This window comes from Triticum aestivum, chromosome 5D, assembly GCF_018294505.1.
Source record: "Triticum aestivum cultivar Chinese Spring chromosome 5D, IWGSC CS RefSeq v2.1, whole genome shotgun sequence".
Classification (NCBI taxonomy): Eukaryota; Viridiplantae; Streptophyta; class Magnoliopsida; order Poales; family Poaceae; genus Triticum; species Triticum aestivum.
Genome location: NC_057808.1, coordinates 369,740,565 through 369,756,502, shown reverse-complemented (window position 1 = coordinate 369,756,502; position 15,938 = coordinate 369,740,565).

Sequence of the window (15,938 nt, the reverse complement as noted above, 5' to 3'; positions counted from 1 at the left end):
GCTACCATTACCATTACTTCCATATTACTTTGCTACTAAATACTTTGCTGCAGATACTAAGTTATCCAGGTGTGGTTGAATTGACAACTCAACTGCTAATACTTGAGAATATTCTTTGGCTCCCCTTTGTGTCGAATCAATAAATTTGGGTTGAATACTCTACCCTCGAAAACTATTGCGATCCCCTATACTTGTGGGTTATCACGTTGGTTGCAAGGTTCCTATTTGTTTGTGTAGGTACGAGGCGATTTGTGTGTATCCTCCTACTGGATTGATACCTTGGTTCTCAAAAACTGAGGGAAATACTTACGCTACTTTGTTGCATCACCCTTTCCTCTCCAAGGGAAAACCAACGCATGCTCAAGAGGTAGCAAAACCCCTTGAGCTGAAATGGTGTGGCCGAGGTAGTTGAGTTCTTGTTGTGATAAAACAGACTTGGATCGCTTGACGTACCACTGATCTCGCGTGAGGAATGATAACACTTGCTGTAGGTGTTGAACATGCAGAGCAAGGGGTTTGCTGAATACTAGAATGTCGTCGAAGAAGTACATGGCGCAGACTCGTAGGACAAGATGCAAGGTGACACTCATGGCGCCGAGAAACGTTGTCGGGGGCCCTCCCTGGCCAAAGGGAACTACCTTGTACTCGAAATGTCTTGCATGTGTTTGGAACGCTGTTTTGAACTCCTCGCCTTCTGCCAAGCGGATCTGATGATATCCGGAGCGAAGGTCTAGTTTAGAGAACCATCGGGTGCCTGCCAATTCATCCAAGATGTCTTCGAGCACGGGAACTGGGTATTTGCTGATGATTGTCATTACATTCAATCACCTGTAGTCAACGCACATGCGCCACGTGCCATCCTTTTTTCTAACTAATATGATCGGGGAGGAATTGGGATGTTACTTTTCTGAATAAGTCATGCCTTCAACCACTACAAAAAAGATACACTTCCGTGATGATACGTGTTTGTCACAGTAGGTCGCGTTTTTTGTCATGCATGTACATCCATGACAAATTTATGACAGAATCAAGATAGTCATACCTGTGCTGTCGTAGAAGTGTTCCATGACATTACCAAAATTATCATCACGGAAGTGTCCACTTCCATGACGGTAAATCGCGCGTCACAGAAGTGCTTTCGTCAAGGGTGACCGAACACGTGGCATCCACCGTAACGGAACACCGTTAAGCTATCGGGTCGGGTTTTGGATCCAATAACCCGTTAACAGCCCCGACCAATGGGGATTTTCCACGTGTAAAATCATCATTGGCTGGAGGAGACACGTGTCAGGTCCGCGTTGGCACAGGTGTCACTCATCCAATGGGCGAGACGCGCCTATGATATGTTGACACGTGGACCGGCCCATCAAGTTTAAATGGGCCGGCCCAACTGAAGGCCCACAAGATTTTGCGGACCATAATGGGCCAGCCCAGCTAAAGGCCCACGAGATTTTGCGGACCATAATGGGCTCGCCCAGCTAAAGGCCCACCAGATTTTGCGGGCCATAATGGGCCGGCCCAGGTAAAGGCCCACAAGATTTTTGTGTGCCATAATGGGCCGGCCCAGGTAAAGGCCCACAAGATTCTTGCGGATCATAATGGGCCGGCCCAGCTAAAGGCCCACGAGATTTCGCCGACATTAATGGGCCGGCCCAGCTGTAGGCCCACAAGATTTTGAGGACCCTAGTAGGCCGGCCCATTAACTGGCTGCCATGTTTTGGGCCAAATGCCGGCCCATATTTGATCCGGTCCATTAATGGCCTGCCACGCTCCGGGCCTAATAGTGGCCCATATGAGATCCGGCCCGTTAAAAGCCTACCACGTTCTGGGCCAAATTACGGCCCAGATCAGGTCCGGCCCTTTAAGAGGCTTTGGGCTCAATTATGGCCCATATCAGATTCGGCCCGTCAACTGGACACTATGCTTTTGGGCCCACTTGCTAAAGGCCCACTTAGTAATTCGGCCTGATATTAGTTTTGGCCTGTTAAGGGCCCGTTTAACATTTCGGCCCTATATTAATTTCGGCCTGTTAAAAGCCCGTCATATAGTTGGGCCTAACTACGGCCCGGTTTGCATCCGGCCTGCTCGCAGCCGATATCTGATTGGGCCAAACAAGGACCGAGACAATTTTGGCCTGTTAAAAGCCCGTGATTTGATTCGCACAATCATGGGCCGGGGTTCATTTCGGGCTGCTGCCGGCCCGTGAGCTGTTCGGCACGTTTCAGGCCCAACCTACATCGTGATTGCATGACGGCCCGATTATGTACCGTAATTTTACGGTTTGGCCGGTTTACTGCGAAGACAGGATATATATACAGTAAAATAACTGCAGCATCGTGAATAAGAAAAAACCTAGACTATACAATAAAGAAATTACGGCATATTACATCCACTGGGCATCAAAGTTCGCCACTATGATAATAAAGCACAAGCAGACAGCAGATTACATACACTGGGCATCAAAGATCGCCACCAGTGCAAATAAACACGCCGACAAAATAATATACAAAACCGACAGCACTTCAATAGAGTTCAAGAAAGGTTAGCCCTGCTGGGGAGCTGCAGCGCAAGCAGCTGAGCAAGATGATGAGACTGCGCTTGTTCAACACTTATATCTTCCTCACTCTGAAAGATAAACAAGCAGACAGATGACAGGTTTTGCACATAAAAGTATCAGTGCTGACAATTCATCACATTTCTTACTGACGAATAAAGTGACACAGTTTAAAATTGCATTAACACAATATGGTATTGTTCAGGTCAAGACATGGCAGGAAATGACATTGTGAAGGAGTTGGCAGCTTCACGACACCACTGGATTACAGATCAAGAACTCATAAGTATCAATGGTTAGTGTGCTGTCAATTTATACCATTTCAGATTGGCAAATAAAGAGACGGTTTAAATAATAGTAGAATGATATGACATTGTTCATAGTTAAGACATTGCAGAATATGACATTGTGCTGTAGTGGGTAGGTTCACCACACCACTGGATTACGGATGAAGAACAGAAGCATACATGCAGTGCAAAAGAAGATCACTTGCTCTGTATAGTTTAATTTACATGGTATGAAGAAGGAACTTGGTTGTACAACTGAAAACTTAAATTGAGAAAGGACAAACTTTTGTTTATGAACTACATAATAAACTTTAAACAAGCAATTTGATGCAAACACCAAAAATAAACAGCTGTTGCAGTCATGCCTAACCAAATATATACAACAAAGTTTGAAGGCTTGAGATGGACAAACTTACATTATTGGTGAAGACAGGCTCTATAAAGGCCTTGTCCATGCTGATGGGGGGGGGCAATTCAAGAAGTTTACCACAGAATCTTCTTCAAAAGCATTGCCTTTATTCTACATTTTGTTAAGAGTAAATATAGATGTGATAATATACGAAAAAATGGAGAATATTTAAGATAAGATGAAGAGTGATGCTACATAACCAAGTAGCTATAAATGTAAGTGCAGCGATACAGGCAAAAGGTACAGCCAAGAGCAATGCACAGCTAAACTTCTTCAGTACCAACCTTATGGTAAGAGTAAATATAGATCTGATGTGTAGAAAATGGAGGGCAAAGGAAAATAAGCTGCAGAGTGATGGTACATGAACAACTACCTGTCATTATAAGTACACTGATAAAGGACAGCATGTACTTACAAGAACAATGCAGAGCTAAAAAAACATTGGCATTGGATATATTCTACACTAATGTAACCATTCATACAGATCAGATAATTTGGAGCGAACAATTGATAAGCAAGCTATCATGCATACTGCTGTCACATAATGAACCAGGTATGTATGCAAGTACAGTGATACAGGACAACAGGTACTAACAAGAGCAAAGCAGCGGGCAGCATATTTGCGATATCCTGTCGTTCTTGTCAAACCGGAATTCTTCTTCGAGCAGATTTCCTGCAAAAAAGATCCGTAAGGCACATGCGGAAAAGTAGAAGTTCAAATTGTCATGTGATTTCATAGACAGTACCTCATCCTGGGAACGAGACCAGTGCATAACAAGGTTTTTCCATTCAATGTCTTCTAAATTTAGCACAGGAGACTTCACCGGAAATTCGTTTATAGACTTGCCATCAAAGTGTGATTTCCTCAGGTAACACCGATACTGCTGCAATGCTTCCTTGAAAAGCACAAGCAAGCTTTGCTCGTCATGACTATCCAGATTGACCCTCGCCTAGTTACAACAATGTAATGTAAATCATTGATGTGTTCAATCAGCAGAAAACAGGAAAATAATAACCATGAATAATAGCACTTACACGTAAGTTGGACAGGAAGATGTGAAAATGGTGTTTGTCTTCACAATAATCTTCCCATGATGGGAATATATGCACGTAGTCCCTAACAACATTGAAAGCATTGTCTTTTAAACTGGGAATAAATGGAATGGGGTTCCAATCTGCAGGAATTGGCCGTCTCTGCAGTTGGGATAGGTCTTCGGCCGGTGGACTTGCTGTACTTTTTGCTGGAGTGGGATTTTTCTGTGGTACAGCTGGTGCTATGGCAAATGAAATCGGTATACCTTTTGCTGGAGTGCAGGTCCTGTGTGGTGGGGCTAGTGGTGTGGCCAGTGAAGTATGGGTACAGTCTGCTGGAGTCGGTCCTACGTTTTGTGTCACTGGTTGTACAACCAATATAAGTGGGGTGCTGTCTGATTTCTCCGGCACCACCACGTTTTTCAAGGACTTTGCTGGTGCTCCTTCAGGTTCGGCAATCACCCTCTTCCTTTTTGATGTCTGATGCACAAGAACATCATTTGAGTGGAAAAACATGGTATGATGACAGATGGAATATGTATTGATAATGGATGGGCATGGCATCTCGACATATATGATGAGTAAACTAAGCAGATGGCGGTGCAACAAAGTAGAAGAAATGCAAGACAACATATGCAAGATACCCACAATCAATAAAACATTGCCAAATTAGAACAGGCACCTTGATGGGTGAATAGGACAGGCCATCTGCCTTTGACTCCTCGAGGTTAGAATAGTCATTAGGATCATATTCTGAACAAGAATCAACAAGTGGGGAGTCAATGCCTTGGTGCCAATTTTGTAAGTCATTGCAGTGTTTAGCTTTAAGAGTGGACTGCTGCTAGTGCGACACAAAGCAGCTACACAGATCATAGTGTAGATATAACGGGAAAACCTTAAGCATCAGAGTAAAATCAGCAAAGTGGAACTTGCTGGAATATATGTGCTAGTATTGCCGGTACGGCTAGAAAGGCTTCGGATACCAGCTCTCTTCAAGTGAAGGTGCGGTACTGTTCTTATCAGTGTAACTCTCAAAGGCGACACAGCTCCCCGCATTTCCTTGCTATTCTTATAGGATTCAAGTGGGCAGGCCACTACAAATCCTATTCCTATGTTTACAAGATCCTACGAATCAAAGAGGCTCAAAGTGTCCATCACAACCGACCGTATAGACCTCTACACTGCAAATGTCCCTGCTCATCTTCAGTACAAGGAACATACTGTACTACTATCATACTCCCTCCGTTCCAAAATATAAGTCTTGGTAGAGATTTCCACTATGGATCACATACAGATGTATCCAGATACATTTTAGAGTGTAGATTCACTCATTTTGCTCCATATGTAGTCCATGGTGGAATCTATACAAAGACTTGTATTTAGGAACGGAGAGAGTACATATTAAAGAAGAACGGAAGAGGAACATGGTAAAGAAGAGCAAGCAGATTTTGGATAATAAAATGTTGGTTGCGCAGTGCCCACACATGATGAACCAGAGCGCATTAAGAATGCAACTCCCAGCTGTCTCTCGACCATTTCAGGCGGTTGGATGAAGATCCTACGTCTCCTAACCCTTCTTCTTCCTCGTCTCTGATTCTTCCCATACAGAACACCGCACGGGCCGCCGGCCGGACCACCGGCCCCCACCGCCTGTGTTCCTCCGCCACCCCCACCCCCACCCCCGCCCCAACCCCCACCCGCGTCGAGTTTTCTTCGTTCGGCGAGGCCCCACAACCACCCGAGCCCCTTCGATCGCACCGGCGAACTCCGGCGAGCTCTGAAAAATCGACTGACCCAATTTTGAAATTTAGTCTACTGTGATTTAACTAGTGTGGAATATAAAAGGGGAAAACCATAAGCATTGGGAGTATAGTGTTGAGCGTGCCATGGCGGATCTGAAGGTGCAAACCGGACAAAGGCAACTTCGCAACCAAGACAAGAAATCAGAGTAAAGCAGTGGCGATCTATTTTCTTGCTGCGATAAATAAGTTGAGCAGATACGAAAGAGTACCGCCTCTGGTGCGGCGCCGTGTACGCATCTGCTGAGAATTTGACGGTGCTGCGGTAGCGATGGCTGTCGGCGGCGTGGAAGCAGATCTAGGAGGGTAGACGGTGGCGGCGGGGCGCGGTGGACGAGACGGTCGTAGGAGCGGCGCCGGCAAGGTGGACGACGGCGGGGATGAAGCGAGAGGACGGGATGCAAGGATCCCGGTCCGAAGCCGTGGATGAGAGAGGTCGATCTCTTGTAATGGACGGCGGCGTCGGGGTATCAGCTCCGGCATGGTGGAGGAGGACGGCGGTGGATGGGGTGGCGGACGGCGGCGGACGGAGGAGGGTGGGGTGGAGAGGGTGTTTTGGCGCCCACGGAGTACGAATGGGGAAAAGGGAGGTAGAGAGGAAGGGGGGAACCATGTATTCAGGGCGCGCTTGTCTCAAATGCGAGGAAATTTACAAACTTAGCCCCCGTTTCAAATTTCTACTACATCACAGCAACATTAGTCGGTTGGGGATAGGACGGTAATCTCGCATACACCGAATATTTGCCGACGAGAGTTTGTTTTTGGCGCCCACCGTGTATGAATATGAATCGGGGAGGGAGTCGATTTCGGCCGAGGACACACTGTGTTTTGGCGCCCACCGTGTATGAATCCGGGTGAGAGGCGGTTACGTCACGTTTGGGTGAAATTACAAACCTACCCCTATCGAAACCTATAGAAATCCAGCAGATAGGCTTTGCGTGGCAGGGATAGGCAGTAGTGATTTCCATCTCGCAGATTTTGGTTTCGGGCGGTTACTGCGACTTTCCCCGCTTCGTTCAAATTTTGCAGAGTGCACGTTTACCGTGCCAACTCAATTCGAATCCCGTTTGTATTCTATTTTTTTCGGGCGGGATCCATTTTCAATTGGAATTACATTCTATATACATCATTTTTTATATATACTTTCAAAAGCACAACAAAGAATTCTGCTCCTTTATATGTATAATATGATTTACAAATACAACGATCTCGAAATCTTAAGGTTGAATTCGAAAATTTTTAACCAAATTATGTTCTACTAAAATGTATGGATCAGTAATATCTACATATTACGTAACATAGATGTGCGTGAATTCATATGAGTATGCATGTTTGATAGATCAATTTTGGTTCGAGTATGGATTACATGTATCATCATCTCGAATTCAAATATTTGAATCCCTTTTTTGTTCACTCCTTTCACGCCCATCTCTCTCGCATGCATGCTCCTTCAGGTAGCTATCACTCTCTTTTCTCCAGCTCACCCGCACGCTCACTTCATGTTTCTCCTATCCTCGCAAACATGGTCTCTCGACGTCTCCCTTGAGAAGTGTCACACTCTCCCTATCATTATACATTACACGTTTTCATTATCTCTCACGTCTCTACTGTTCTCTGGTATCACTCGGTACCTAAGCTTTCTTTTTCACCGCCACACACACAGTCTCCACTCGTCTTTCACTTTGTCTTTCTCTCTATGGGATTCTCTCACACACCCTATATGTCTCTACATATGACTCATACCACTAAAATTACTCTCTCTCTCTCCTGTAGACACAACATTTGTTGCGGTCTCCTTTTCGTCTCCATCCCAGACTGACATTATTCATTTGTTTACCGATCAGACAACCCCGACTACCGTCTCCTCTCTCTCTCTCACAGACACACACACACACAACTCCTGCTTCCACTCCCCTTCCCGACTACCGTCTCTCTCTCACACACACAAAACTCTCGCTTTCGCACCCCGACTCGTATTTCTCTCACAAACATTTATCGACTAGCTAGCCTCTAGATAGGTTTATACACCCGCACACTCGTGCTTCCACCATCGCATACATGTCTCTCTCCCGCTCCTTGTATCTATGTAGATTTTTCTTCCCTTCTTGAGACACGCCCTCTCGATCGTGCACACACACACTATCGCCTCATTTTAAGCTGATACCTATCGCACACACACTCCTTGTGTCTTTGTCACACATGCACTCCGTCCTCCTCCACTCTCCCTCTCTCTCACACACACATGGGCTTTTTGCAACAACTAGCAAGATGCCCATGCGTTGCACGGAACATCAAGATGCATTTGTATGAGTAGTTTATCTTGTGGGGGAAAAGGATGAACGAGGGAAGGCCTTATTTGCAAATGTGGAGAGGGGTGTGGGTATCTTTTTGCAAAATTGCCATAGTTTCCTTCCTATCCGTCAGATATAGATCGGACGGCCTATATTGCAGGATGGCAGGCACACGATCATCACCGACAATGCTTTTTATAAGAGTAGGGATAAAAAATAGAGTTGGTGATGATGGTGGGCCTGCCATCCTGCAATGTAGGTCGTCCGATTTATATCTGACGGATAGGAAGGAAAATATGGCAATTTACCCGCACTCTTCACCACATTTGCAGATAAGGCCTTCCCTCGTTCATCCTTTTCTCCCACAAGATCTTGATGTTCCGTGCAACGCACGGGCATCTTGCTAGTAAGAGTAGAAATTAGACATATACCACTTCTCGAATCTTGAAACCAACAACATTCCTCCCTTATCTCATCAAAACCGCCAAAGGAATATATTTTGAGTGAAACATAACATATTTTTAGTGATATACGTATTTCAAAACTAGACTTTTTTCTATCAAATCGGTGAATATGTATTAATCTACTTTGATCGTGTGGCAACGCATTGGCACATTGCTAGTAGTTATTATAATTTTTTGGACACCAGACAAACGGTGGAGTACATATACGAAGAGAAGAGGCGCACGCACGCAGTCGGCCTCTCGCTGTCTCGCACACATGAGTGTTACGTAAAGGCGACGTTAACAAATAAACCCTAAAACCCTAGGTGCACGATTGCTGCATTCGCGGGTACCGGGTACGTGGTGGAGCACCTTTGTAGGAATAGTCAGCTCGCGTGATAATTTGATCCGTAGGAGTTGATGGTCGGGACCACAGGTGAACGACTTGGAGCGCGGTGGCTCGCCAGTTGCCACAGATCGAGTAGCCACGTTTAAAATATCGTTTTTTAGCGGGGTTAAGAGTTCCGATTTTCAATGGCGCGTTATAAGTAGTAAGTAGTTTTTAGAACGATTGGTATGGAGCGAAAATGGAATTCATAGTACTACGTACCTCCTTGGCGTATGGTTGTATGGTTTTTTTTGCGATGGAGGTTGTATGGGTTTATGTTGCGAGATGTTGAACCTGGTAGTTCTAGGGCAAATACTATGGTTTAGATTTAGATGCTGGTTTTCAGTAATGAAAATCGGAAGGGGAAACCCTTCTTTGATTAAAAAAACTACTACCTCCATTCTGGTTTACTAGTCCCCATCGTACTTTGGGTCAAAGTTTGTCCACGAATTTTACTTGTAAAATGTGAATGGAAAACGAGATTTTGTTATACCCAAACAAAAAAGGACTGGAGGGAGTGATTGCTCTGACACGGACGCGACCTCTCATAGCGCAGGCATTGAACCGGCGCGCCGGCCAAGAGGGCCGCACTCGCTGCAGGCCCGGCTGAGCACGCCTCCTCGCCGCGTGCAACCAGCTTAAGACTGCCCCGCCTGCCTTCATTGAATCCGCGCGTGTGCCGGCAACACGTCCTTCCGCGAGCCGGCAGGCATTTTAGAACACAAAAAATGACTAAAATATAATTAATTTACGCATGGTCTTGACTTGTTGTGCTCGCACTGGTAGCAGGAACTAGTAGAGGATTTTCTTTATTTATAACTCTCCTCACATTTTTTTGGCTTTGAAGTGAATCATGGTTGTGGACATTATGTATGAATGTGCAGATATCTGTGAACATGAGTTTGATGTGGAAGTTGAACTTGGAATGTCGGGCTTGCGCGTGAACTATACCATGTCCAATGCTTCGTCTGTTATTGTTTGGAAAGTAATTGCTGTTATTACATGACCCAAAAAAACATTTTGTGCCACATCAGTAGATGCACGGACATCACAACAGGCATGCTGACTGGATAAACATTTGAACCTAGCTATTATGAAGGAAATTTTGTATTGACAACAGTTTTAGATAGCAGGAGACGCCTAGCCTGCTCTGCCTCTGCTAGCTTATTTCTGGCTTCTTCCATCTCTTCTTTGGCTTGGGTGAAGAGAGCATCTGATTGCTCTTTTCGCTTCTTCAGGAACTCAGCTACATTCTCAAGGGCTGCTGCACGCTTTCTTTCAGCCTTTACTAATGCCACGAGGACACGAACAGCTGACGACTCCACCTGGCTTGTGTGTAATCCAGCATCATCTGGGAATTTGCACCTTGTGTCTAATCCAGCATCATTAGGGAACTGGCACCTTGTGTGTAATCCAGCCTCATTTTGGAAACATGATCTCGAGGTTGACCATACTTCCCTCCTCGCAGGAACTGCATCCTGACATGAAGTTACTTCTTTTTTAGATCAATACTCAGAGCAACCTAGATCCATTTAGTAGAAGCCAGATAAACAGAACTCGGAGAAGTGAATTCAAAAGGAAAAAAAATAAAAACAGACTACAAGGTGAGAACACCCACTTCCTACATCAAGCTAAAAACGAAAGCATTAGGACGATTAAGACTCTTCTTATTACACATCGAAGAACACCACGCTTAAGAGAAACAGAAACTACAACATATACACATCGAAGAACACGAGGCTACACGAAAGTAATTGAAAGGGTGTTACTTACCAAAGCTCGTTTTACAGGTTCGGTGCAGCTCCTCTTTAACTTGCCACGCTCCTTGAAGATGTCCCGAATATCCCGTGTTTGGTCTTCATTGCTCCTCTGCATGTTCGCACTCGTGGTTTTAAAATCTCAACATGGCAAGAAAAATATACTACTAGTAATACTCGCGCATCTTGTGGGCAACATTAAAGCACTCGTCTGCCATGTTAGAGCATCTCCAACAGAATCGCAACGCGCGGCGCTTTAAAAAAGCGTTTACAGTGCTGAGATCGAGAAGTAGATACTAGAGAGTAGAGGATAGTTCTCAGCATAGATAGATAAAAAAAGATAATTCAACTACTCCTCGTCGTCCGACTCCTCCTCGGTGATGTCCTCCTCCGACGTCTGACTATAGGCGTGAAGATACCGATCGTCGTCGGATTCCCAGGGCGACGCTGCTCCTAGCCTCATGTTGAATTGAGCGTCCGCTTTTCGCCTACGCTTGTCCTCGCGATAGGTGGCTCACTCCGCCCTCCTCTTATCCCTCTCCGCCCTCCTTTGCGCATAGAACTCGTGCTCGTTGATGATGTCATGCGGGACGTGTTGGCGCCACAGCGCCCTAAGCCGCGGCAGAGGCGCGAGCTCCTGCGCCCGCTCCCGCGTCGGCACGTTGGGGAAGTTCAATGTTCTATGAGGCCACCGGAGGCGCCACACCGCCGTGTCGTACGCGCGGGCGGCCTCGTTGGCGATGTCGAAATTACCGAGGCCGAGGCGCATCCCGCGGAACCGGATCTCGGCGGAGAAGCCGCCGGAGGGGCGCGCGCGGATGCCGCGGTATCCCCAAGTTTCCCGGCGACGCGGCGGCATGGTGGCGCGGCGGCGGCGAGGCGAAAAAGAGCGGGGAGAGAGTGGTGGCGAGGCATAGAGCGGGGAGAGAGCGGTGGCAAGGCACCGAGCGGTGGGAGGGCGTTGGATTTTATAAAGCGCGCCGGACGCCGCGCGCCAAAACTAGCGCACGCCCGACCGCTTTTTCCCGCGCGCGCACGATCCTTTCCCGACGTCTCTGCTATCTCTACTCTCTTCTCTACTAGCGCAATACAGGAGCGACGCAAAATTACAAGTTGATATTCTGTTGGACAATGGAGGCTATAACCAATTACTTTTACGGGAACAATAGCACCCAGGAAATTTGAAGGGTAGGTATGAACAAAATTGGAACTGCACATGTACTGCTAAGTGATTCAATACACACATTACCAATCGAGGAGGAGAACGATGGTCGCGGCGGCCTCTGTGAGTCATGGTCGGCAACGGGAGTCAGTTCATTGTCCACGACGGTGGTACTTCTGCGCTTGGCGTCGGCTTCCGGGAAGCAGATCCGAGACCGTGGAAGACGATGCCGGGGAAGAGGCTCCGTGTACGACGACGACGGTGGACCGGCTCCAGTGCGGCGTACGAGGTCGTCGATGAGGCAGATGCGCTGCGGTGGACGAGTGCGCCGATGTAAAGGGGAGGAGCACGAAGGCTGCGGTGCCGTGGAGAAGTCTATTTTGCGGTGGGGATAGAAAATGGGGAGTATTCAGGTGTACTACTCTGGGTGCCGGGGTGGGGTTGGCTGGGTAGGGTGAACCTGAAGTTACGAAAACAGCCCCCTACCAAGCGTCATCCGTAGGCCTGTTCCGAAGGCTATGATGGTAACTTCCCACTGCTCGAATCAGGGTCGCGGGAGATTTTCCCGCCGACCTCAAAATTTTGTGACACTGGACTCCCCGTGTGGCGTGTTGAGTGATTCGGCTAAGCAACTAGCGAGTAGTAGTAGTAAACTCTGCATATTAGGTTTGACCGAAGTCAAACTTCCTAAAGTTTGACCAAGTTTATAGAAAAATATAAACATTTACCATAACAAATATGTATGATGTGAAAGTACATTCAATAATGAATCTAATGGTATTTATTTGTTATTGTATATGTTAATATTTTTTGTTATAAGCTTTCTGAGAGTTTACAAAACTTGACTTTGACCAATGCTAATACGCGGACTTAAATAAAAACGGAGGGAGTACACATTTGTTTTCTTAGTTTGTAGTGAACTAATCATTTGTTGAAATTGTGAAATAAATATATTAGGCTATTGACTTCGAATGTAATGGTCTATACAATTCAATAGTTACAATCATTGTCGAATCCCAAGATGTATACAAGGTCTATAGTACTTCACAACATGCTCAAACTCACATAATCCCAGTCAAATGAGAATCTAAATGCATTTCATAGTTATTACTTTGTAGGATGCAACAAAAACAACCATAACTCTACATCAGCCATTATAGAAGCAACATTTTGACATATCCCAATGTGTGAATGAAACGTGCAGAGAGAGCTTTTGAAGATGGAGCAGATAGGGCGGGAAAGATTGTATGTATGTGGACGAGAGAGTAGGAGACAAACCTAACGAGACAGAGAGAGAGAGATAGAGAGAGAAAGAGAGAGGAAGAAGTTAGGTCTGTGAGAAAGATGGATACATGTAATATACATGAGATGCGTGTGCATCTGGATTCTGTATACGTGGAAGGAGAAGAGACAACATGTTTGATGAGAGAGCTGGAAAAACATGGACGAGAGGGGAAGGATCTCGTGGGTTGAGGGATTGACAATTTTGTGCGGGGGAGAGAGGGATTGGTAATTTTGTGCAAGAGAGAGAGAGGGTGGGGGAGGAGTCAGTCAGCCGTCGTCACATCACCCTGCTTCCAAATGACCCGCATTCTCTAGCGCGGTGTGGTCGCCGTCTTCGATCTGCTCGATGCCCTCTTTGAAGATTGAGGTGTTGTGCATGTTGGGGTGCAAAGAAGCACAAGCGAGAGTGGTCGCCGTATAACCTTGGATGCGGATGAATTGTGTGCTCGGGGGAGTGTGTGTGTCTGTGTGTGTGTGTTGTGCTGCGTGTGTGTGTGTGTGTGTCAGATATTGAGAGAAAACAAACCTAAGGAGAGAAATGGGTATTCACGAAGAGATTGTGCGGGCCTTGAGGTGGGCAGGGGCCGGGTGAGGGTGTCAAAATGTGCGCGTTGATGCATGTGTTGCATGCGACCGTGCGAGGGACGGACGAATCAAGAGAGATGGTTGTTGTGTTACGGATGCTCCTCTCTCTGTCTCTCTCTCCCTCTCTCTCTCTCTCTCACACACACACAAGTAAACTAGAAGACCGTTCTCTCATGTATACACAACGTATCGGCATCTGTCTATGTCTCACTCATGCATGATCATTTGCACATTCACACCTCTCTATGTCTGTATCACACGCACACCGTCTCCACATTGCCCTTCCGCCACAACACACATATGGACACATACACACGTTCTCTCTCAGTCACACACACAAAATCAGTATTAAAAAAACTAGGGCGCACCTAAAACGTCCAAATCCAAATAAACACGAACTGGAGCTAAATTCAAATATATGGAAATATTGCAGCGTCAAGAACTTTCACAGGAAAAAAAGTTGAGTAATATTCGAGGATTGTTTTCACACACACAAAAAGGTTCGGTGGATGTCCTTCGAGCGTGACACGGTGACGCACCGTTCGATCGACCGCGCGGCCGCGGTTCACGCGCTTGCACAGGATTCCGTATCGTGGCTGTGGTACTAACTAATAAAAGCGCTGCCTAAGTCTAATGTTTACGTGTACTAGTACGGTTTTCTTTTAAGTTTGACCAACCTTATATATAAAACTAAAGTAAGCTCCCACACGCGCACTCATCAATATGCCGCCGCCGTTGCGCATGCCGGCGCCCGCCTGCTCCGGCCAACAATTTCTCGCCCATCACCGCCGTGTCGCCGCCATCCCTGTGCCATGAAGCCGAAGGCTCGCCCGCTCACGTCGTCTGCAGTCCCTCCTCGCGATGCCGCTGCGCTGCCAAGCACGCGAGCAGCTGGTGGAGCCGCGTCTATGCACGCAGCGTACGAAGAGGAGGACGAGCGCGTGCTCCAGCACGCCGGCGAGGAGGAACTAGCGTGTCATTGTCGTCTCCGCCCGCGCAGAGGAGGCGCGCATGGTGGCTGTCGCGGCGGAAGCCGGTCGCGCGCGCGTCGAGCCCGCAAACCGGGTGCGAACGCAGAATCTACCTTCGAGACCTTGAATGCCACGTGGATCCTACAATCTGAAGGAGCAATTTGGGTCAGTCGACTCATGTGAGCCGTTTGATGCAACATGGATGGCTAGAAGGGCTTCTTCCACCTCTTCTGCCGTCTTCTTCCTTCGCTCCGTCGAACTTCTTTCACAAATCGACTGACCCAAATTATACTACTAGTACGAACATATTAAGTACAGTAGGAACATGAAGATACGAGCAGTAGTACCAACTGCAAGAAGAACAGTAGTAAGACATAGTACTAGTACTACTGTACGTACTAAAGAGTTCAAATAACGAGAAAGAACATAAACATAGTTCTGCTGGGGCCTCAGCACAACACACCCTTGAAAATAAACTAAGCAACTAGTCAGCTTGACACTGCAGTAGAACCAGCATGAGCGATGGCACTGCCACCTACTCGGAGTCCGAGTCCACGTCCTCGACTTCGTCCTCGTCCCTCTTCCTCTTCCTCTTCGCCGACGCTTCTTTGCTTGAACCGGACACTGGGCTCTGCTTCTTCATCCAACCCTTGTAGATATTGAAACAAAGGTAGGCATCCATTGCTGCGTACATGATGTGATCTTCATCTAATGTCTTCGACTCCCATGCATGATGAAACTCGTGATGAGGTTTCTTCAGTTTAGCATACAAAGGATCAATCATGGCTACTGCCAGGGTCAGCATTGAAGGTTGAGAGGAGGACACCAGGCTTGCCTTCTGGAGATCGAAGGGCTGGCCTACAACGAGACCTATCCGACGCAGGACATCCCTGTCGTTCTTAAAGCCTACAGTAACGAATTTCACTCTTTTGTCCTTGAGGAAGTTCTTAAAATCCTGGCACTCAACGTCGGCATG